This window comes from Leopardus geoffroyi, chromosome A1, assembly GCF_018350155.1.
Source record: "Leopardus geoffroyi isolate Oge1 chromosome A1, O.geoffroyi_Oge1_pat1.0, whole genome shotgun sequence".
NCBI classification, from domain to species: Eukaryota; Metazoa; Chordata; class Mammalia; order Carnivora; family Felidae; genus Leopardus; species Leopardus geoffroyi.
In genome coordinates, this window is record NC_059326.1 from 4,106,806 (window position 1) to 4,130,049 (window position 23,244).

Genomic DNA, 23,244 nt, shown 5'->3' on the forward strand with positions numbered 1-23,244 from the left:
TCGGTCGGTTGAGCATCCGACTTCAGCTCAGGTCACGATCTCGCAGTTGACAAGTTGGAGCCCTGCGTCGGGCTCTGGGCTGACAGCTCGGAGCCTAGAGCCTGCTTCGGATTCTGTGTCTCCCTCTCTCCCTGCCCCTCCCCGCTCAAGCTCTGTCTCTGTCTCAAAAATAAATATATATATAAAAAAAAAAAAAAACCCAAAACATTAAATCTCCCGAGGTTTTGACCAAAGCCAGAATGCAGATAGACATGCAAATATTAAAGCTTAGCAACTAACTCGAGTTTAAAAACTAAACTACGACAGTCAACACTACGTGAACCAAACAAGTCCCACCTCACCTGGAGGCAGCCCGCGGAGGACATCCGGGCAAGGGCGATGACGGTGGGGAGAACAGACACTGGACGTGGTGTTCAGTGGTTAGTGATCGCTGAGACCAGACGGGACGCAGATCACACTGCATGGGGTTGGCAGTGAGTTGAGTCGAGCAAGAGGAGGCACAACACGTGAAAAGCCGCACTCCCTTGCCGGCCTCTTGACGTCCCGAACTGCGCAGAACGGCCATCCTGGGAAAGCCTGGGGCTCAGGCACCTGCTCAGAGCAGCTCAGGTGGTTCCTTTTTCTCATTTATAGACAGCTTAGCACGGAGGGAAAATAAAAGTTATTGTTTCTCTAAAATACCTGCAGGGGCCCGAGAGCCGAGGCTGGATTTAATCAGCGCAGGTCACGCCCATTAGCGTCCATTAATGTCGTTGCTATCTGTGGTGCCTCTTGAAGCTGCGCCCGGTCCAGCAGATCCTTTCAAACCCTGAGGCGATTGTGTTTGGGCTGTTGCGGGCTGGGAAGCAAGATGAGAGCCCCAGGAGACTGAGGATACGATGCATCAGCTGGGTTCCTGCCATCACTTAGCAAACCCTCACAGCGAAAGGACTTCCAGTGAGGTGAGTCTTGCCTTTCAGAAGGCCTTTGCTTGTCAGCACTCCTGGATGTTAGCTTTCCAGGGAGGACCAAATAACGAAGGCTAGTTGTGTATCTCTTCTAGAACTTGGTTACCCCAACTGTGAAATAGAAATATGATCGCAAACCTCCCGATCCAGGAGATTTCCTGTATTTATCATAGTGCAACATGCAACTGAATGTGTGTGTGTGTGTGTGTGTGTGTGTGTGTGTGTGTGTGTGATTAATGGACAAGTTCCATCACAAGTGAAAAAAGGTTTTTAAACTGAGGTTTTTTTTCTTCTTTTGGTCCATTATCTCCGAATCACAAAATAGACACACACCCCATGAGCTATTTACAACCACATTCGTCATCTCGTTGGACGCATTCATAATTGTTCCATTTCAAAGAGTGCTATTTAAAGGTTATGAAGTATCTCATTGAAAAGCTCCAGTAAACATACCTTACTTCACTGAGCATTTCTGGAAAGTTAGTTCGGAATTGTCCAAGATGATACAGAGCAGTTCTGGCTCACTCAAAAGAAACAAAGGGTAACTTAGTAGCTATGAGTTGAAACCAAATAATGTTGCCAAAACAGTGTGGAGCCTCTTACTCAAGACCTTGCTTTAACCAATAGTGATAATTCTCATTTTCATGAAAGCTAAGTACAAGTTAGGGTTTCTGAAGTCCTCCCTAAACGCACAGTTGGCTCACTTAATGTGTGATCTTCCCCATTGCTTTGATGTATGGCTTTGTTTATTTTGTGATCATTTCGTTTAAAGGCACTCTGTGATTATTTCACTGCTATGTCCATTCTTGAAATCCTTGGGATTTGAAAAACTACCTGTCACGGTCAATCGCTAGGAGGATTCTGCCAAAAGAGAATAATGGGATTAAAACAGGAGTCCATTGGGGCGCCTGGGTGGCGCAGTCGGTTAAGCGTCCGACTTCAGCCAGGTCACGATCTCGCACTCCGTGAGTTCGAGCCCCGCGTCAGGCTCTGGGCTGATGGCTCAGAGCCTGGAGCCTGTTTCCGATTCTGTGTCTCCCTCTCTCTCTGCCCCTCCCCCGTTCATGCTCTGTCTCTCTCTGTCCCAAAAATAAAAATAAAAAAAACGTTGAATAAAAAAAAAAAAAAAAAAAAAAAAAAAACAGGAGTCCATTTAAATATATACTAAATAGAGCATAAATCATCGGATACAGTACAGGTACAAGTTCATTCACACTCAAGGCTTGTGAGTCTCTTTCCTCCAGCTAGTGCTGCTGGTGGCAAAGAGCTGGTTTTTGGGTGGCCCCGGAGACATCCATCTCCTTTTGGACAAGTCTACTTCAGGGCAAAAGCCGGGCGAGAGAGGGCTTCGGGCAACAACACACTGTTTTAGCTTTCCACACATAAAGAAACATTCTTGCAGACTTAAGAGGAAAGTGACCTGACATGCTTCCTCAGAGCAAAACCCTTCTGCCCTTGGGACACCATTTCCACATTTACTGGCCTCAGTTTGTCTGTCTCAAAGCGAGGGGATGCCTTCGTGGTGACTGATGGTACCCCAGGTAGGGGTGTTGCCGAAAAGGCACATGGGAAGCCGGTGACGTTTGCCCCTGAGACTGACTGTCCTCGGGAACTTTACACAGTTATCATTTCGCCACGTTCCCAATTGAAGTGCTGGCTATAGACCAAATACTTGTGTTCCCCCCAAAATGCGTATGTTGAGATCCCAGCCCCCGAAGGGATGGTATTAGGAGGTGGGGTCTTTGGAAGTCATTAGGTCACAAAGGTAGAGTCCTTGGGGCGTCTGGGTGGCTCCGGCTTCGGCTCAGGTATTGATCTCACTGTTCGTGGGTTCGAGTCCAGCATCAGGCTCTGTGCTGACAGCTCGGAGCCTGGAGCCTGCTTCGGATTCTGGGTCTCTCTCTCTCTCTCTCTGCCCCTCCCCTGCTCATACTCTGCCTCTCTCTGTCTCTCAAAAATAAATAAATGTTAAAAAAAATTTTAATATCGAACAACAGACATACATGACTGAGCACGCAAATATGTCTCTTTCATGACTAAACCCAGCGTCTGCAAATTTGGTATATTTTCCTGCTTCTCACTGATTTGCATGCCTAGGCTGAACAGAAGTCCTCTCTAGCAAGCTGTGGGCTACATTTTGAAGCTGTGGGATGTCCCTGCCATCTCTCCTCACTGTCTTTGTTCTGTAATGTCTTTGCCCCGGTTCAATGATTTCACAGTATCGCTGATGTGATTCTTTACTGAGCCGCTTCTTGAAAAGCAAACTGCCCCTGTGTATGCTCAGGAAAACAAAAAGTAGCCAGTGGAGTGGCTGAGCCAGCATAAACTACTCCAGGGCTGATGGCTTCCATGAAGGTTTCTTGAGCTCCTGCTGGAGCAGCCGTACAGCTACGTAATTACGATGTTGTTTTTCTTGGTTGTCCCCCACAACAACCCTCTTCCTTCCGTAACTCACGGTTTCCTTCACCCAACAGTTTGGAACCATGACTTTATATTCCTTCTCTTAATAGAACTGGCTCAGTTATTATTATTTCATGAGCCTAACCTGATAGTTGAGGAAGTTAAAGAGCGGGATCGCCAACGATCCTTCCAACTCTGAAGATTAACGTCAGCAGGGAAGCGAAGGGTACCACTTATGATTTGAAGTTGTTCATCTAGAGGGAAAAAAAGGCAAAGGGATTGCTTAAGAATGATTCGCAAGGTCTACGAAGCATGGCGTGCCCTGAGTGACGACGATTTAAGAGAGAAGAGGATGAGAAGGTCAAAATCGATGGCTCTCACAACCGAGGGTGCTTTTGCCCCCCCAAAACACGTTTACGGTGTTTGGAGATATTTTTCACTACTTCAGCTGGAGCTTGGGAGCGGCTGCTACTCTCACGGAGTGGGTAGAGGCCAGGGGGATTGCTGAACATCCTACAATGCTGGGGACGGCCCCACCTCCAAAGCAAAGAAGGTCAGTAGTGTGAGACCCACACTCAAAGAGACTTAAATTAGGTGGAAGGAACAGCCATCCGACCACCACTTACCAGACTGAACCACACGATGGGGGGGGGGGGGGTCCCAATCGTCTTTTTTCTTTCTTTTTTTAAATATAATTAACATGCAGTGTCATATTAGCTTCACGTGTACAACATATTGATTCAACGATCCTGTCGTGCTCACCATGAGGAGTGTGGTCTCCATCTGTCACTAAACGACATTATTACCACCTTATTGACTATAGTCCCTGTGCTGTACTGTTCACATCCGTGACTTATTTATTATTTTCTGGAAGTTTGTACCTCTTACTTCCCTTTAGCTATTTTATCCATTTCCCACCCCACCCCCATCCCCCTCTCCTCCGGTAACTACCATTTCTTCTCCGTGTTTAGGAGTCTGTCTTGTCTCTTTTTTTCTTTGCTTGCTTGTTTGTTTTGCTTCTTAAATTCCACAGAGGAGCGAAATCATGTGGTATTTGTCTTTCTCTACCTGACTTAGTTCACTTGGGAGGGAAGATGGGGAAGCAACCCAACAGGGATGGATCCTGTCCATCCATAGATGAAAGGATAGGAAGATGTGGCATATAAGACAACAGAATATTACTCAGCCATGAAAAGGATGCCATCTCGCCATTTGCAACAACATGGATGGATGTAGAGGGTAAACTGCTAAGTGAAATAAGTTAGACAGAGTCTGCCCCAGTCTTCTGACCTCGAGAACATGAAGAGAGATTTCACATTCTTCCATCACCAGTTGCTGATGCTGTCAAATCATCATAAACCAACAGAAGCATCTTGACATCATGTACGTGTTCATACATCAATCCCTACACATGTCACTCTTTGTCAAGATTTGGGGGGAAACTGATCTGTAGGTGGTTTTCTGAAGACCCATCTCACTAGACATTCTGCTCTGGGTTTTTTTTTTTTTCCCCCTCTTCATTTTCTGAACGGATCTGACTGTGCATTAATGTTATTTTTACTCTGCTGTAAACTCTCAGAAGCCCTTTAGAGCATAACGTGTCATTTAGGTTAATAACCACAGTCGTCATTAGATGTGCAATGTGTTCTCTGTGCCCACCATGCCTTAAATTATAGACTCCGTAATAACTAAATAACTAAACTATAAATAACTAAATTTAACTTGGAAATGTTTTCTGTTGAGTTTATATAACACGTTTTGACCTGCTCTGTCCGCAGGAAGCCAGAAGAGAACATGGTAAATAGATTTGAAGAAGCTTTTCAATTCGGTGCAAACAGTAATCCACATTCAGGGTTAAATCTTGAAATTCCAGAAAGATTTGAAGGTTTTATTATGTTAACTTCTTTTTTTTTTTTTTTTTTTTTTTTTTTAGTATCTACCTCACTCGCTTTGAAAGACAGTTATCACAGTGAATGATTTTTTTAAGCCAAGATTTTGCCAATATACATAGCTTATTTCACTAAGTGTCAAATATTTGCTGCCTTTGGGGGATAATATCTTTAAAACTAAATCAGCAGTAAATCTTCCAGGATGCTGTCTTAGATGGAGAAGATTTCTTTGGTGGAACCAATTATCTAGGACACTGTGTGGTGCAGCATTTAAGATCCAGAACCAAAGTCAGACTGCTGAGGTTCAAATCCCCCCTCTGGGGGGATGGTGGGTGTGCAGCTACATTATTCATTTTCTCTGTCTCAGTTTCCTTGCACATAAAATGGGAATAATAACAGTATCTCCCTCGTAGGTATTTGTCAGAATTAAATGAGTTAAAACAGTGATTTTCTTTTTTCTTTTTAATGTATATTTATTTTGAGAGAGAGACTGCAGTGGAGGGGCAGAGAGAGACGGAGAGAGAGGATCCCAAGCAGGTTCCATGCTGCCAGTGCAGAGCCCGACACAAGGCTTGATCTCACAGACTGTGAGATCATGACCTGAGCCAAAACCAAGAGTCGGCCGCTTAACCGGCTGAGCCATCTGGTGCCCTAAACCAGGGATTTTCAACGTGTGATCCACAAATCAGCAGCAACAGCATTATCTGGGGGCTTATTAGATGTGCCAGTTTTCTGGCCCCACCCAGACCCACTAAATCAGAGGGCATCCAGGTAGTTCTGATGCACGGAAGAGTTCGAGAAACCAAGAGTTCAAGAAACCAAGACAAACTGTAAAATGTCAAACAGTGCCTGATATATGATAAGCATTCAGTATATGCTAAGTATTGTTATCAGCAAATCTGTGTAAGCTTTCCTAAGATACTTCACTAACTCCTTATTTATTTTAAAACATCTCTTAAAAACATCTATTTTTGGGGCGCCTGGGTGGCGTAGTCGGTTAAGCGTCCGACTTCAGCCAGGTCACGATCTCGCGGTCCGTGAGCTCAAGCCCCGCGTCGGGCTCTGGGCTGATGGCTCAGAGCCTGGAGCCTGTTTCCGATTCTGTGTCTCCCTCTTTCTCTGCCCCTCCCCCGTTCATGCTCTGTCTCTCTCTGTCCCCAAAATAAATAAACGTTGAAAAAAAAAATTAAAAAAAAAAAAAAAAAAAAAAAAAAAACATCTATTTTTAAAACGCCCTGGCTTTCGTATACTCTTGGCTGTTAGTCAAGCACAAAGTGATTCATTCCTCCCACATCCCGCTGGCTTTCTAGACTTCCTGATCACTCTGTGCCTGCCCTCGGAGACCTTCATCTTTCCTCTGTGGGTCCCGTACGGGTCTTGTCGCTGTGGGATGAGTTCTTGTTGCTTTCTCCAGTCCCTATGATTATGTGAGAAAGGGAATGTATACCCTGATGTTAGAAGGTGCACATACATTTTAACAGTTTCCTTCAGGAAACAGATCACCCCTTTTGTAGTTTATCCCACGGCACAACTCCAGGGGGCATCATTCATACTATATTGTATAAAACCCTGCCCAAAGTGCCATCCCAAAGGACAATTTTAGGACAAATAAGGAGGAAAGATGATGCCCCAATGGCACTGACACGAATATTTTTGGTGAGGTCGGTCCTCTTGACACTCCTCCTCGAAGTGCTAACCTTGCTCATGCCGCCGAGCTGGAAAGACTCATTTGGGACACAGACACCAAAGCAAAGAGGCAATGTCATCGCTTAGTGAAGGACTTCTGATGAGAAACCTTGTATGGGGGGCTCTGATACCAATGGGATTCCTACCCTCGCTAGGTTCACAAATCAATTTAACTGACAGAAAAGAGAAAAGCAAGCTTCCTTCCAAAGGGTATAGAATAGAGAGGGGGAGGACAGAAAATGGCTTTACAGTGGAGAAACCTCCCAAACGCTACCTCAACCAGGTGACCTAGGTCAACATCAACAGTCATAGACCACATTGACAGCACACACCCTTGATTATGTAGCCTTGTATTCTAGATCCAGCCTACGCTTCTAGCTTTACTTCTATTTAAACCTTATATGTTGGGCAACATGACTATAATTTTCTTAAGATCAGGTTTTACTATATTGATTCTCCACAGAGTCTCGTCTTCTTAATTCTTTGAGAAATTGACAGAAGGAAAGAGAGAAGAAGAAAGGGGGAGAAATAACCTTTTGGAAAAATTTTCCTAGTTTCTTAGAAGATACAGCAGATAGGGGTGCCTGGGTGGCTCGGTCAGTTGAGCATCGGACTTTTGATTTTGGCTCAGGTCATGATTTTGTGGTTTGTGAGTTCAAGCCCAGCATCGGACTCCATGCTGAGCGTGGAGCCTGCTTGGGATTCTCTCTCCCTCTCTCTGCCTCTCCCCTGCTCTCTCTCTCTCTCTCTTTCTTAAAAAAAAAAAGATTTATATATATGATATATATATATATTATCAATATGTATATGTATGTATATATATGATATAATTTCTAAGTAAAATAATCATTAGTATATACTTTTATTAATAAAGAACAGAGAAATCATGTTCTTTCAGGCCATGGACATGTATGGACTTCATGTAGGATTCTCAGTAGTTGTGCCCTATATTTGGAACTTTGCTACAAAAGGACACAGAAATAAGCTAAAATAGCAAGGTAATATTATGAAATCTATATTTTAATGACTTTGAAAATGAGCACAAAATACAAGCTACTCTAGAAGGTGATTCGATTGCCTCAAAACTTTTATAAATCTCAAAAGAAAAACCTTTATAGTCATTTTAAAAAGTCAAGTCAGTGGGGAAACAATGAAAAAACAACCATGACTAAACCAACAGGCCACCCTTAGACTGTTTTACAAACAAATTTACTAAATTTTGGAAAAAATAGCCTTTTTAGGGAACTAACTGTATTTGAAAAAGGAAGTGGAGAGCACATCATTTCATTTTGTGATGCTGCTATAATCCTAAAAATGATCAAATAACAGTGTCTCGGGAAAAAAACTGCAAGCCAATCGTTGTTTAACACGGATGTAAAAATTCTGAATATTAGCAGACTGAATTCAACAATGCAATGTTATATTTCTCTGTTGCTTAAAACTGTTGTCTTTTTAGATCACCTTTAAGGGAGTATAAGTTCTAGACAATAAAGTTTATGTATGTAATGTATATGTATATACTAAATATTATCGCTCCCTCTGTGGTTACCTTTTCAGTTTTTACAATACTTGGAAGAACAGAAGTTTTAAATATTGTTATTACTATTTTATTTTATTCTTGGTGTTTTGGTGTGCTAACAAATTTTTGCTGTCCCAAAGTCACAAAGGCTATTTCCTGTGTTTTCTTCTAGAAGTTTTACAGTTTTAAATTTATGTTTAGACATATGATCTATTCTGAATTCATAGTTTCAAGCAAGGGTCATTCAGAAGTGAAATCCATCTGTTTTCCATGTGCTGAAAAGACATCCTTGCTCCCATTGAATTGTCTTGGCATCTTTGTTGAAAATCAATTGACCATACAATGTGGGTCTATTTCCAGACCGTGTATCTGTGAATGTCAGTGTGGGCTAAGATATGCCCAGGTAGCTGGTAAACCATGATTTCTTGATGTGTCTGCAGAGGAGATTAGCAGCTGATTTGGTAGACAGAGGAATGAAGATTGCACTCACCAGTCCAGGCAGGCCTTATCCCATCTGCTGAGGGACTGGATGGAACAGAAAGGTCAAGGAAGGGCAAATTTGTACTCTTTGCTTGAGCTGGACATCTATCTTCTCTTACCCTCTAACGTCTGTGCTCCTGATTCTCAGATTTTCACACTGACCAAGACTTACACCATCAAGCTTTGCCACACCTCTTCTCAGGCATTTGGACTCTGGCTGGTCTTTCCACTTTTAGCTACCTGGGTTCTCAGCCTTTGGATTCAGACGGCACCACACCATCAGCTTCCCTGGTTCTCTAGCCTGCAAATGGCACATCATGGAACTTGTTGGCCTCCATGATCATGTCAACCAATTCCTGTAATAAATCTCATATGTAGACAGATATATATATCTGTACATATCCTATTGAGAACTCTGAATAATACAGTATTCTACCCCCCTGATTTCTACCTGTCTTAACATAACTCCACCCTGTCATGATTACTCGTTAGTAAAACTTGACATCAGGAAGGTAAGTTCTCCAACTTTGTCTCTTTGTGTTCAAAATTGTTTTGACTATCCCAGGTTATTTGCATTTCTATATACTTTTAGAATCCGCTTTTCAATTTCTACCCCAAAAGCCTGCTGGGATTTTGACGGAGCTTACATGAACTCTATAGATCAGTTTCAAGAGAATCATCTTTTAAAAAACAGTGAACCCTCTAGGAAGTTCTGACATATGCTACAACATAGATGAACATTGAGAATGTTATGCTGAGTAAAAAAGCTAGTCACAAAAAGACAAATACTATATGATTCCAATTATGGGAGGAATCTACTCAAATTTATAGAAACAGAGAGTAGAATGGCAGTTACCAGGAGCTGTTGAGGGAGGAGAATAAGGAAATATCATTTAATGTATATGGAGTTTTGTTTTTGCAAGATGAAAAATGTCCTGGAGATTGGTTGCATAACAACATGAATATACTCAGCACTACTGAACTGTATGCTTACAAGTGGATAAGATGGGGAGTTTTTTTAATGCATATTTTACTGCAATTAAAAATTTAAAAACACGTATTGAGTTTTCAATCTGTTAATACAATGTATCTCTTTATTTAGATAGTCTTTCATTTCTCTTGGTGAACGGATCTTACAAGATTTTGTTAAATTTATCATTAGGTAGCTTTATCTTTTTATGTCTTTGATGTCATTGTGAAAGGTATTGTTTAAAGACAGTTTTACTACTTCTCTTACCATTTATATACCTTCCTTTTCCCCTTCCTTCCTTTCTTCCTTACCTCTTTTCTCTCTTTTTTGGCAATGTTGAACTCAAGTGGAGAAAACAGACATCCTTGCCTTGTTCCTTAGAGAGAAAATGTTCAGGCTTTTTCCATTAAATGTGTTGTTAGCTCTGAGTTTTTCACAGATGATCCTTATCAGATTGAGGAAGTTTTCTTTTATTCCTTTTATTCCCAGTTTGCTTAGATTATTTCATATTAGTGGATGTTGAATTTTGTCAAAGAGTTTTCCATGCATGTTAAGATTCTGGTGGTTATGTGTATTCTGTTCATAAAGTGAAGTATTTTGGTTGATTTTTTTTTTAAGGTTGAGCCAGTCTTACATTCCCAGGGTGAAGCCCACTTGAACATGATACATTAATCCTTTTTATATATTGATGGAGTTTGATTGGCCAAATTTTTTTTAAGTTTTTATTTAAATTCCAGTTAGTTCTGGGGCGCCTGGGTGGCGCAGTCGGTTGGGCGTCCGACTTCAGCCAGGTCACGATCTCGCAGTCCGTGAGTTCGAGCCCCGCGTCGGGCTCTGGGCTGACGGCTCAGAGCCTGGAGCCTGTTTCCGATTCTGTGTCTCCCTCTCTCTCTGCCCCTCCCCCGTTCATGCTCTGTCTCTCTCTGTCCCAAAAGTAAATAAACGTTGAAAAAAAAAATTTTTTTAATAAATAAATAAATAAATAAATTCCAGTTAGTTCATATACAGTGATTGGCTAGAATTTTTATAAGGATTTTTTTAACTCTATGTTTACAATACATAGATAAATAGTTTTCTTTCTTTCTTTCTTTCTTGGTAATGTCTTTCTGGATTTGGTATCTGGTTAATCTTCACATCAAAAAATAAGTTGAAAAGTGTTTTTCTTTTCCTCTGTATTTTCAAAGATTGATGGGAAGACTTGTGTAGAATTTGCCGATCGAAAACTACCTGGGTCTGAAATTTTCTTCATCAAGAGATTCAGTAACACATTAAAATATTTAATAGCAAACTATTAATATTTTCCATTTCTTCTTGGATCACATTGACAATTTGTTTTTAAATTTACTAACAAAAGGTCATTCCTAATATCCTCTTATTATTTTTTTCGTATCTGTATGACCTGTAGTGATGATCCACTCTCATTCCTAACATTGGTAACTTGCCTGTTTTCTTAACCATTCGAGTATACTTCCTTTCACGCCATCTCATTGTTCGTGCTACTGCTGTCACGTATTTTGCTTCTACGCTTATTACAAGATCCAAAATAAAATGTTATTCCTACTTCTTTAATTTTTCTTGTCTGTTTGTTTATTTATAATTCCAGATAATTAACATACAGTGTTATATCGGTTATTACTTCTCCTTGAAGCTGTTGCATTCACTTACGTATTTACCATTTCTGGTGTTTTTCGCTCCTCTTTAAGATCCAACTTACTAGTATGATTTTACTTCAACCAGAGGAATTTCTTTTAACATTGCTTATAGTAGAGGCCTACTGGGAAAAAAAATCTTTCCAGAGTTTGTCTTCAATAAAAGTAAATATTTTGCCTTCATTTTTGAAGAGTATTTTCGCTGGACATACACTTCTATGCTCTCGCTTTTTTTTCAGAAATGTAAAGATACCGTTGTTTTCTGGCTTTCACTGGTCCTAAGAAGTGTGGGACATTCTTAATTTGTTCTTGTGAATGTAATGTCTTCTTCCCCGCTCTGGCTGCATTTAAGATTTTTTCCTGAATCATTGGTTTTTAGTAATTTGAGTGTGATGTGCCTTGGTGTGTTTTTATTCATGCTTCTTCTGCTTGGTATTTATTGAACTTCTTGGATCTATTGACATACAGTTTTCACCAAATTTTGAAAAATATTGACTCCTATTTCTTCAAAAATATTTTCTGCCCTCTTCTCATTCAAATGACATGTTGGACCATTTGATATTTTCCCAAATGCCACTAAAGCACTGTTCATTTTTGTTCAGCCTTTTTTTTTCTCTGTGTGTGCATCAATTTGGATGGTTTCTAATGCTATTTCTCCAACGTTACTGCCGTTTTTCCTTCTGCAGTGTTTAATCTGCTGCTAATCCCACTCAGTGATTTTTCTTTTCAGGTATTATAGTTTTCAACTCTACAAGTTTTCAACTCTATAAGTTATACACACACACACACACAAACACACACACATATGTATATGTATAATTTAATATCTTTTTTAAGCTTATTTATTTATTTTGAGCGAGAGAGGTAGGGGCAGAGAGAGAGGGAGAGAGAGAATCCCAAGCAGGCTCCACCCTGTCAGCCCAGAGCCCTATGCAGGGCCCAATCCCATGACCCTGGAGATCACAACCTGAGCTGAGATCAAGAGTCGGATGCATAACTGACTGAGCCACCCAGGCGCCCCTAATATGTAGTATCTTAAATATATGTAAGATTATGTAATTATATATTATAGATAATTATGTATAAATTATATATTATAAATACTTATATATGGTTATATATAATATATATAAAGAAATATATATGTATCTTCAATTTCCCTTCTGGTTATGTACACGTCTTCCTTTAAATCCTGAACACAGTTGTGAGTTCTTCCAGGTCTAAAGCCAGGATGATAGTAGGTCTCACCCTATCTGTTCCCTTCCCTCAGGAATCGCAATCCCACACTCCCTGTACTGCAAGGTGTTCAAGCACCTATTTCTTGATTTTATCCACTTGTCTAATTGTTGGTGGCAGAAGGGTGAGCCCAGTGACCACAACTCCAACACGAAGGAAGTGGAAGGTATTTATAAGCTTTTAACACACAATCTAACTTCATCTTTACCCCCCACCTCCCACCCCCACCTCCTTTTACTCGGTCTCCCTTACCAGAATGGAAGTTCTATCAGGTTGGGGACTTTGGTCTGTTTCCTTCCTGCTGTATCTCCATTACCTAAAATATACCATAAATATTTGTTAAATTATTAAAGCAATTATTTATTTTATCTGTAATCTTGTAATTCTTTAGCCAAGAAAGAGTGATAGCGTATTTGTTTCAGTAAATTCAAACTTCAACACGGCACAGTCAACTTTTATAATCATAATTCCACATTTAAGGGTGTTTAGCCAGCACATGAAGAATTATCAATTAGCATAATGTGTGTGCTTCAGGCTCTGTGCTGACACCACAGAGCCTGCTTGGGATTCTCTCTCTGTCTCTCTCTCTCTCTCTCTCTGTGTCTCTCTCTCTCTCTCCCTCTGCCCCTCCCCAGCTCACGCACACATGCACACATGCGCTCTCTCTCTCTTTCAAAAAAAATGCCCTCTCATTGATGGAATTAAATATATTTAGAATATGGGGATAGGCGAACGTATTTCAGAGGCATTCCTCACCCTTATAGGACGTAAGAATTCAATGAGTCTATCGCCTGAACCCACAGAGATGCTTTGAGGGCTTAATGTTTAAACAAAATACACTTGGAATCCAGCCACTGGTCGAAGCAAATATCTGTTTGCTTGACACAAATCATGGAATGTTGTCATGCATGGCATGCAAAGTGCTGCTCAGAGGACCCAAATGTACAGAGGGCTGGAATTTCATCTAGAGTAGAGGACTGGGTGTACGAACAGTTTTATATCCACTTTTTAATCAATATTGGTTGAGTACATGTTAGTATGTGTACAGAATTTTGTCTAAGATACGGCTTCATTATACCTGGCGGAGAGATTGTGAGGCAGTAGTTAACCTGCTCCCACCTCAAACTTTTCAGAGGCTCCTGCTGCCTACCAGACAATAACTAAGAGTTATGCAGTCCCAAATTTACATAGGCTAGTTTGCGATTGACTGAGTTGGGTTTATTCTCAAGAAATCTAACTTCAGAGAAATCTGTTCATGTGATTCATCCTATTAACAGACAAGATGAGGAAAATCTTAAAATCATGTTGGAAGATGTATCATAGTTCTGATATATAATTTCAAACAAATTCATAATTTAAAAAAAAATCAGCAAACAAGAAATGGAAGAGGCCTTTTCTTAAACTTCAAAAATGTTGTACCCAAATCTAACACTATTAAATGGGCCTATGGAATAAAATGAAAACCAAGGAAGAGTTTATTTTATGTATAACATACACGCAATACTCTAGAGACAGCATTCTGGTGGGGAAAGTGTGAACTACTCAACAAATTGCGCTCCTTTTACTACCTGGAAGGAATTTGACCTTGGTTGGTTTTTTTGTTTTTGTTTTTTGTTTTTTCCTGTGGTGATCTAACAGTCCTAACAACCTTTGATAATATGTCTGAATTATTTTAAAAGAGAGGCAAAATGAGGGCATCTGCGTGGTTCCATCGGTTGAGTATCCAACTCCTGGTTTTGGCTCAGGTCACGATCTCATGGTTGGTGGGTTCGAGCCCCGTGTCAGGCTCTGTGCTGACAGCTTAGAGTCTGGATCCTGCTTCAGTCTGTGTCTCCCTCTTTCTCTGCCCTCTGCTCACACTCTGTCTTTCTCTCTCTCTCTCAAAAATAAATAGACATTTCAGGGCGCCTGGGTGGCTTAGTTGGTTAAGCGTCCAGCTTCGGCTCAGGTCGTGAGCTCACGGGTTCATGAGTTTGAGCCCCGTGTCGGGCTCTGTGCTGACGGCTTAGAGTCTGGATCCTGCTTCAGATTCTGTGTCTCCCTCTTTCCCTGCCCCTCCTCTGCTCACACTCTGTCTCTCTTTCTCAAAAACAAATAAACATGAAAAAATTTAAAGAAAAGATTTATGAATTTCATTATGTTAATATTATTTAACTTCAGCATAAAAAATTTATCTGAGACAAAGATAAAAGGTGATCACTGCATGTACAATCAGCCACGAATTAGTATCAAAATGTACATGCGACATTCAGCAATTCAATAAGTAAAAGATAAACCAAGGTGGAAACCGGCAAAGTACATGAATGGGGAGTTCAAAAAAGAAAAAATACAAATGGTCGATAAGCATTTCAAAAGATATCCAAACGCACTAGTAATCAGGAAATGGAGCTAAAAATAATAAAATATAATTTCATACTCATCAGCTGGCCGAAGTTTAAAACCAAGCACTGGGTGGGGTTAGTGGAGGAATGAGAACTGAGGGCTCACTGAGAATCAGAACAACCACTTTGGGAAACAACCTGATAGCAGCCGGCAAACCCCTAAATGCTGCATTTAAGGTATCCTTGTAAAAATCTCACATATACGTGTACACATAGAGTCGTATACGAGTTCAGTGATGTCCTTTGCAGCATTTTGAAGTAGTGAAAACCTGGAAACAACCTAACTATGCATCACCAGGTCAATGAACAAACACTAACTGTTAACATCCATGTGACAAAGATGTTTGTCTCTTGCTCCTTCCCGATGCTCAGCACCTAGAACAGTGCCCGACTCTTAGTAGACTCTCAACGCGTTCTTGCCATATATACGAATAAATGAGTGTTCACACTATGTTATAGCATACAGCAGCAGATAAAATAATCTACGTGCCTTGACACTGATGAGTCTCGAAGAAAAATGACCTGCCAGAGAATTCGTGGGGTATAAATCCATACATGTAAATTTTCAAACGCACACAATAATGTTATATTGGTGGATGGCGATGTAGGCACTTTCCACAAATTCAAAATCTATCTGGAATTCAACCAGTCCTGCCCGCATCCCTGCTAACTAGCCGGGCCAAGCCACCACCAACCCCGCCCCGGATTATTATTGCTTCACTCCCCTAACTGGTCTCCCTCCTTGTGCTCGCGTCCTGCCTAGAATCGACGCTCCGCACGGTAGCCGGAATGATGCTGCTAAACATTTGTCAGGTCAAGCCACCCTTCTGCTCAAAACCCTCGAATGGCTCCTACCTCAAAAACTCCTTACGATGGACTGCAAGCTGCACCTCACCCCAGCCCTCGGCCCTCTGACTTTGTTCATTGCTCCAGAGCTGCCCCAACCTCACTCCTTGAACCTGGGTTCCCTTGGCCTGGCATGCCTGTGGCCCTGATGTCTGTGTGCTTTATTCCTTTTCTTTCTCCAGACCTTCCTAAAATGTAATCCCGTCCCTGAGTTGCTCCCTGGAGATCTTATCCCAAATTGAACACGCCCCTACCCCTCCTTGTTTTCTTTTCCTGTTTTCTTTTTTTCCTTAGCACGCCTTCTCATCTAACATTCCACGTGTTTTACCTAGTTTTCGCTCATTGTCTGTCCCTACATTCTTTCAAATGTCAGCTGCAGAAGCGCAGGGACATTTGTGTGTTTCATTGCTTGCTACATCTCCAGGAACCAGAATATTGCGTGGTGCAGAGTAGGCTTAGATTGAGACATAGGGGCCAGGATACAGACCTCTTTCAGAAGACTGAGTGCCTTTGGGGACTGAGAAATGTAGGTAGAATGTGGAGACAGTTCCAAATATATTGTATTGTTTTGTATTCTAATCAACAACAACAAAAAAAAATGAAGCAGATATGGCAAATGTTAGCATCAAAATATATTGGATGCTATAGATAAGGAATAGATGTTGTCTACTATTTTTCATACTCTTATTTAAATTGATGGATATCTGTATAATAAAGTACACCAATCTTAAGTGTACAGATAATCACTATTCTTTTTTTTTTTTTAACGTTTATTTATTTTTGAGACAGAGAGAGACAGAGCATGAACGGGGGAGGGTCAGAGAGAGGGAGACACAGAATCTGAAACAGGCTCCAGGCTCCGAGCTGTCAGCACAGAGCCGGACGCAGGGCTCGAACTCACAAACTGTGAGATCGTGACCTGAGCCAAAGTCAGACGCTTAACCGACTGAGCCACCCAGGCGCCCCGATAATCACTATTCTGACTTCTATTATCAGTTAAGTTTGCCTGTTTCTTGAAATTCATATAAACGGATTTATACAATATATATACTCATGTGTCTGCCTTCTTTCACTCAACGTAACATCATTGAGATTTATCCACGTTTCATATGTACCAGTAGATCACTTTTTAAAAGTTAAAGTAATAGTAATTACTATAGTATAGTAATAGTATTCCACTGCATGCATATACCGCAATGATTTCCCTCCACGGCACCCTCCCATGGCGGGCATTTGATTTTTTTCTCAGGGTTTGGCCATTATGCAGAAAGCACCTATAAATTTCTGGAACGTATTTGTTTACAAACGTATGCCCCCATTTCGCTTGTGTATATTCTAGAACTGGACCATCCGAATCTTGTATATGCTTGGATTCAGTAAAAATTGCCAAACAGTTTTCTAAAGTGGTTGTACCATTAACACCAGCACCAGCAATGTCCTAACTGCAGTGGCCTGGATCCTGCCAACACTTGTTACTGTCAGTCTTTTTAAATTGTAGCCATTCTGGTGGGTGTGTGGTGTATCTCAGTTCAGATTTTAATTTGTATTTTCCTGATGAGCAATGATGTTAAGCCCCTTTATTCACTTGTTGGCCATCCGGACATCCTCGTTTGCAAGGTGCTCCCTTTAAAATTTAGGTTTATTGTCTTTGCTTATCCTTTGTAAAGCTTCACCTGTTCTGGAGAAGTCTTCAGATACACGTATCGTGAATCTGGGGCTTGCTTTTATTTCCTTCCTGATGTTTTTTGATGAAGAAAAATGTCAAGTCTCGATGAGATCCAACTGCATGCTTTTGGATATTTAAAATATTGTGTAACAAGGGGCGCCCGGATGGCTCAGTTGGTTAAGCGACCGACTTTGGCCTAGGTTATGATCTCGTGGTTGACCAGGTTGAGCCCCATGTCAGGCTCTGTGCTGACAGCTCGGAGCCTGGAGCCTGCTTTGGATTCTGTGTCTCCCTCTCTCTCTGCCCTTCCCCCACTCGCTCTCTCTCTCTCAAAAATAAAAACATAAAAAAATTTTTAATATTGTGTAACTAAAAATGTTTAGTTAAAAAAAAAGAGAGAGAAAAGAAGGTCTTTCCCCTTCCCTTGCGGTTACACAGAACATAAATGGTTGGAAGACTTTTCCTTTTGCTTCTCTTTCCTTCTTCCTTCCCTTTCCACCTTTTTCTTTCCTCTTTTCTTTCTTTCTTTCTTTCTTTCTTTCTTTCTTTCTTTCTCTTTCTCTTTCTTTCTCTTTCTTTCTTTCTTTCTTTCTTTCTTTGTTTCTTTCTTTCTTTCTGTTGTTGTATATTGTATTAACTCACCTAACTCCAAGACCATCGTGGGGGTTAATTTTTAAATAGGCACGAGCCCTACCCCCTTCCGGTTCTCGGTGGCTCTTACCTCCCACCCGCTGTGCCCCGTCGCGTGCGCGCCTTGCCCGCAGCGCCGCCCTGCGGCCGGAGCCACCTACCCTCCCCGTGGCCAGGGACTGGTAGCGTGCATGCGTGAGAGGGTGAGGGGCCTGGCCCTGGTCAGGGAAGGAAGGGAAGCCTTGCCAGCACACCACCGGATAGCAGGTGCTGCTGGAGTAGAATCGTGAGCCCCACGGAGCAGGCTGCAAAGGTTTGTGGGGCTCCTGCTTCATCGGGTTTCTGGAAAACCCACCTGGCCAGGGCTGCCATAAACGTGCTGTGGATACAAGGCGCGCCCAGACACACTCACGTTCTGGGATAAATAGTTGAGATTCCACTTGAGACTAATTACGTCGACTCTGCTTCATCAGCTTCAGGAAGAACGAAGGGAGTGAAACGAGCTTCTCCTGTTTGATCAGTGTGCTGAGAAGCCTGCCGCTCACCCAGAAGGATTAGGGAGGAAATGAGCGTTATGGTGCATGAACTTCATGGGCTTCGCGTTCGGCCAGATTTCCAATCTCAATGATCCCCTGCACGACACTGGAGAGCTAGAGATTGCAATCGTGTTTCATGAATGCGGGGGAAACGTCTCGCAAGATGAAAACAATACCTCCGACTACCTGGCACAGCCACCACTTGGTAGACTGGAAGCTACTGGAAGCATTTCAGTTTGGAATCTAAACCCTAACTTAGTCCACGCAGAGCCTTCATTTACATGCTTTCTTCCAACTCCCTATGTCTGGATTATCTGGGTACACATCTGTCTCTGTCACCAGATATGAGCTTCCTTAAGGTCAGGGCTATGTTTTATGACCCTCCCCCCCCCACCCCCCCACCCCCGCGTCTAACATAGTATTTTGCTTTTATAAAAAATAATAATAATAAATATTTTTTAACTGACTAAACTTCCGGCCGTCTAGACAAAATCTGTTCCTAAACATTGTATATACAAAGAAAAACAAAGAAAGTTTTTACCACTTTTTTTTTTTTAGATGTTGCACCTGCTTCTATTTGTTTGTTTATTTATTTATTTTCAAATGTTGATGCCAGGGGCGCCTGGGTAGCTCAGTCGGTTGAGCGTCGGACTTCAGGTCAGGTCATGATCTCAGGTTCTGTGCTGACAGCTGGGAGCCTGGAGCCTGCTTGGAAGTCTATGTCTCCCTCTCTTTCTGCCCCTCCCCCGCTCATGCTCTGTCTCTCTCTGTCCCAAAAATAAATATAAACATTAAAAAAAATTTATGTTGATGCCAGTATAGGTAACATACAGTATTGGATTAGCTATTACTCAGTGCTCATCTCGATAAGTGTATTCTTAATCCCATCACCTATTTCACCCATCCCCCCCACTCCCTCTGGTAACCATCAGTTCTCCATAGTGAAGAGTCTATTTTTTGGTTTGTCTTTTTTTTTTTTTTTCTTTGTTGCTTCTTACCACTTTAAAACCAAGGACCGATTCCTTGTGGAAAATGTTCCAGAGATAGCATGTGACATTGCACAGTAAATAGACTAGAAGGAAAAAAAAAAAAAAATAGGTCCCTAACTTCAAAACTTCAATTTGAAGTGTGAATCTGCTAAAACTCCTATTGTAGATGCCACCATGGCATTGGTCCCTAAGCAGTTTCCAGCAGGAACATTTCTTTGGGAGTTTTTTGGCATCTCACTCACAAACTTCAACAGCTACCTCGAGTGGCAAGGTCTGCTTTGGAAAGCCAGCCACGAAGAATTCTGGAAAATCTGGCCTCCAACAGAAGGTTTCTATTTTATTCTTGAGGTAACGCAAAGGGGCTGGTTTTAATCTACAAAACTCTGTTGTCTAGGTAAAAATTCCTTAGAAATCTCTGCATTCACTTACACACTTTTCCCTGTAATTAAGGTGCTGAGCTGTGTTACTGCTTATAATGCAAAAATACAAATTTCAGGGAATGTGAAGTTTGGTCTTAGAGAAGACAGTATCCTGTTAATAATCCCTTTATTAATTCACATTGGATTGAACAAGCACAATTCTGGATAACATGGAATCTGTCTTTTTTGGATGATGAAAAATGGAACTAGGTGGGATAGTGAAATTTTCACAGGAAACTGAGAAACATCACACAAAAAAATAGATTTGGAGAATAATGCTCACGAATTTATAGAGGGAAAAAAAGAGATAACATATTACAAAATTGGGCATAACTTAGAAAAGAGACTATGTACTTGTCTACCCAATGAACGAGTAACAGAACCAAAGAGATAACAGATAATTCCTAACAAAAACTAGTCATTTAGTTATTCAACCACTCTTTCTTGGCCATCTTCTGCGCCACACCCCATACGAGGTGCTAAACATGGCTTCCAATTTGTACAGGGCATTGATCCAGTCCCTAAAGGAGCCCTAAGAGCAGGACTGGCCCTAAGGCAAATGATGAAATCTACAATATAACATTTACCTGAGTTTTTCTTCTCTTCTTGTTGCAAACTTCTCCCTGCCCCTTTCCCTTTCTGTGGTTAATTTTCTAATTCGAGGCCCCAGAATTAAAAACGTTCTGGGAGGGGCGCCTGGGTGGCTCAGTCGGTTAAGCGTCCAACTTCAGATCAGGTCATGATCTCACAGTACGTGGGTTCGAGCCCCGCGACAGGCTCTGTGCTGACTCAAAGCCGGGAGCCTGCTTCGGATTCTGTGTCTCCCTCTCCCTCTGCTCATGCTCTGTCTCTGTCTGTCTCTCAAAAATAAATAAACATTAAAAAGAATTTTTTAAAAAAGTTCTAGGAAATATATGTAGTCAGTGTGGTTACGGCTTTGTGGAAATTGAGGTCAATGTATCCCCTCACAGTGGTATTCGTATTTTAAAGTTTATCTATTTCAATTGAAATGCTTGGCCAATCAGGAGAAGGTGGACCCAAATTCATCAGCAGAAGATGGCAATAAACAGCCCTTTCTGTTGCCCCATGGGTAAAGCCACCCCACATTTTATTATTGTGAGAAACCAGAAGGGCTAGCCTGTTTAACTGTAAGCTTGAAATGACTTTAGTTATAGTCATAGAGGAAGTCTTGAGCTGGGCCAAATGCTGCAGAGATTTACATCATGGAACAGTAAAGGAATATTCTCTCTGCAATCTGCTTCTCCAAAGACTATAGTTGGACTGCTCGGAGCGATATTTGTTAACAGAAGTAAGTTGATACAGTTGAGAGGATCCCGAGCAAGGCACCAAAATGATCAAAGGAGTAACGTGTGCGTTAAGATCAAAAGACCTGGCGGTGTGTAGATTGGCCAAGTAACGGCGGAGAGGGGTACCTGGGTACTTGATAAGCGTCTACAAATATTTAAAAGGTGTTAACTTTTTAAAAGGTGCCTCCTTGCTAGAGGACGCAAGTCCTTATTTTGCATGCTTGGAGGTGAAACAGCAAAGGTTAAACTAAAGAAAGAACAGCGTACCTAGAATAGCAGGAAATAGTCCCAAAAATAACAATCGAGGCTTTTGCAAAATGAGACCATGGGAAGCGTTAGATCCGCTACGTCCATAGCAGAAACTAAGCCTGAGTAACTCCCTTTGGGAATCATTATATCTCACTGTACTTCTGGCCTCTGTTACCCATCATTTGATGGGCTCACTTACCTTCTCCTACCTGCTGCCCAACGTCTTTCGCATCCTTTCACGTCCACCAGTGACATTACATCTACTTTTTGGCAGAGTATGACTCATGCGGCAAAGTCATACTGACGTATACAAATAGGAAAGCCTTTGAATAGTTGCCGTCACCGTATGCGTTCCCTACATAGCATCTTTGTTAATCAAACAATGCCCAGTTTAGGACGACAGAATTTTAAAAACCAGAAACAAGCTTGAGGTAACCATTGTCACCAGAGAGGCTGAGTGACTTCTCCAAAAGGCACAAGCCTGGTGACCCAACAGGGGCTAATCCCAGGTCTTTGCCACAACGGGACCTGATTCCCACCATATGGCAATACCTTTATCTTTAAAAAAAAAAAAAAATGGTGGGGGGGGGGGCACCTGGGTGGCTCAGTCGGTTAAGCGGCCGACTTCGGCTCAGGTCATGATTTCGCGGTCCATGAGTTCGAGCCCCGCGTCGGGCTCTGGGCTGACAGCTCAGAGCCTGGAGCCTGTTTCAGATTCTGTGTCTCCCTCTCTCTCTGCCCCTCCCCCATTCATGCTCTGTCTCTCTCTGTCTCAAAAATAAATAAACGTTAAAAAAAATTTTTTTTTTTAAATGCAACCCTTTCTGACTCCGTGTGACCATCTCAGTTTAGTGATTAGCAAATTCTAGGACATTTTTTCCTCTGCCAGACCTCCAAATTTTCCCATTGTTATTCCAGCTTAGAATAGATTGTTCCAAATGGCAAAATAGGTTCGTAAACAGCACAGCTTTTGTCCTAGCGGAAAAAACGACGTTGGAGCCAGGCGTCACTGAAGGTCACCCCCCCTGTTGTCGGACACAGTGAGGTGCTTAGGCTGAGGGGCAAGGCCTTCTCCCTCACACACAAATGAGCAGTCCTGCTTGCTGCAACCTCTTCGCCTAGATCAAGCTTCACATGGGGCCCACCGAAGTCAGAGATGAGACCTTGCGCGGCCAAGAGCCAGGAGAGCATTCTTGCCATAGTTCGTGACAACCCTACCAGATGAAAGTCGGGACTGTGTCGTTTCTTTTTACCTAAATCCTTCACCAGCGATAAGATGACTGTGGGGGGTGGACTGTATCGTAAGGTAACAAGTGACGTGTTGCCTGCCTGACCTCACTCTTCATCGGCTGCCCGTTTGGTTCTCAGCTAGACTTGAGGGTGGTGGTATGAATGCGTACAACGTGGGTCCTGCCTTCAAAGGGCGCAGGGTCTAATGTGCACAG

At 41.9% G+C, this 23,244-nt stretch overlaps 1 long non-coding RNA gene across 1 annotated transcript; it reads left to right on the forward strand.

Moving 5' to 3' along the window:
• Positions 1-373: 373 nt before the first annotated feature.
• On the forward strand, positions 374-19,256 carry LOC123586363. Its single transcript, XR_006706772.1, has 3 exons — positions 374-941; positions 12,811-12,942; positions 18,773-19,256. It is a non-coding gene; the product is annotated as an uncharacterized LOC123586363 (long non-coding RNA).
• The last annotated feature ends 3,988 nt before the right edge of the window (positions 19,257-23,244 follow it).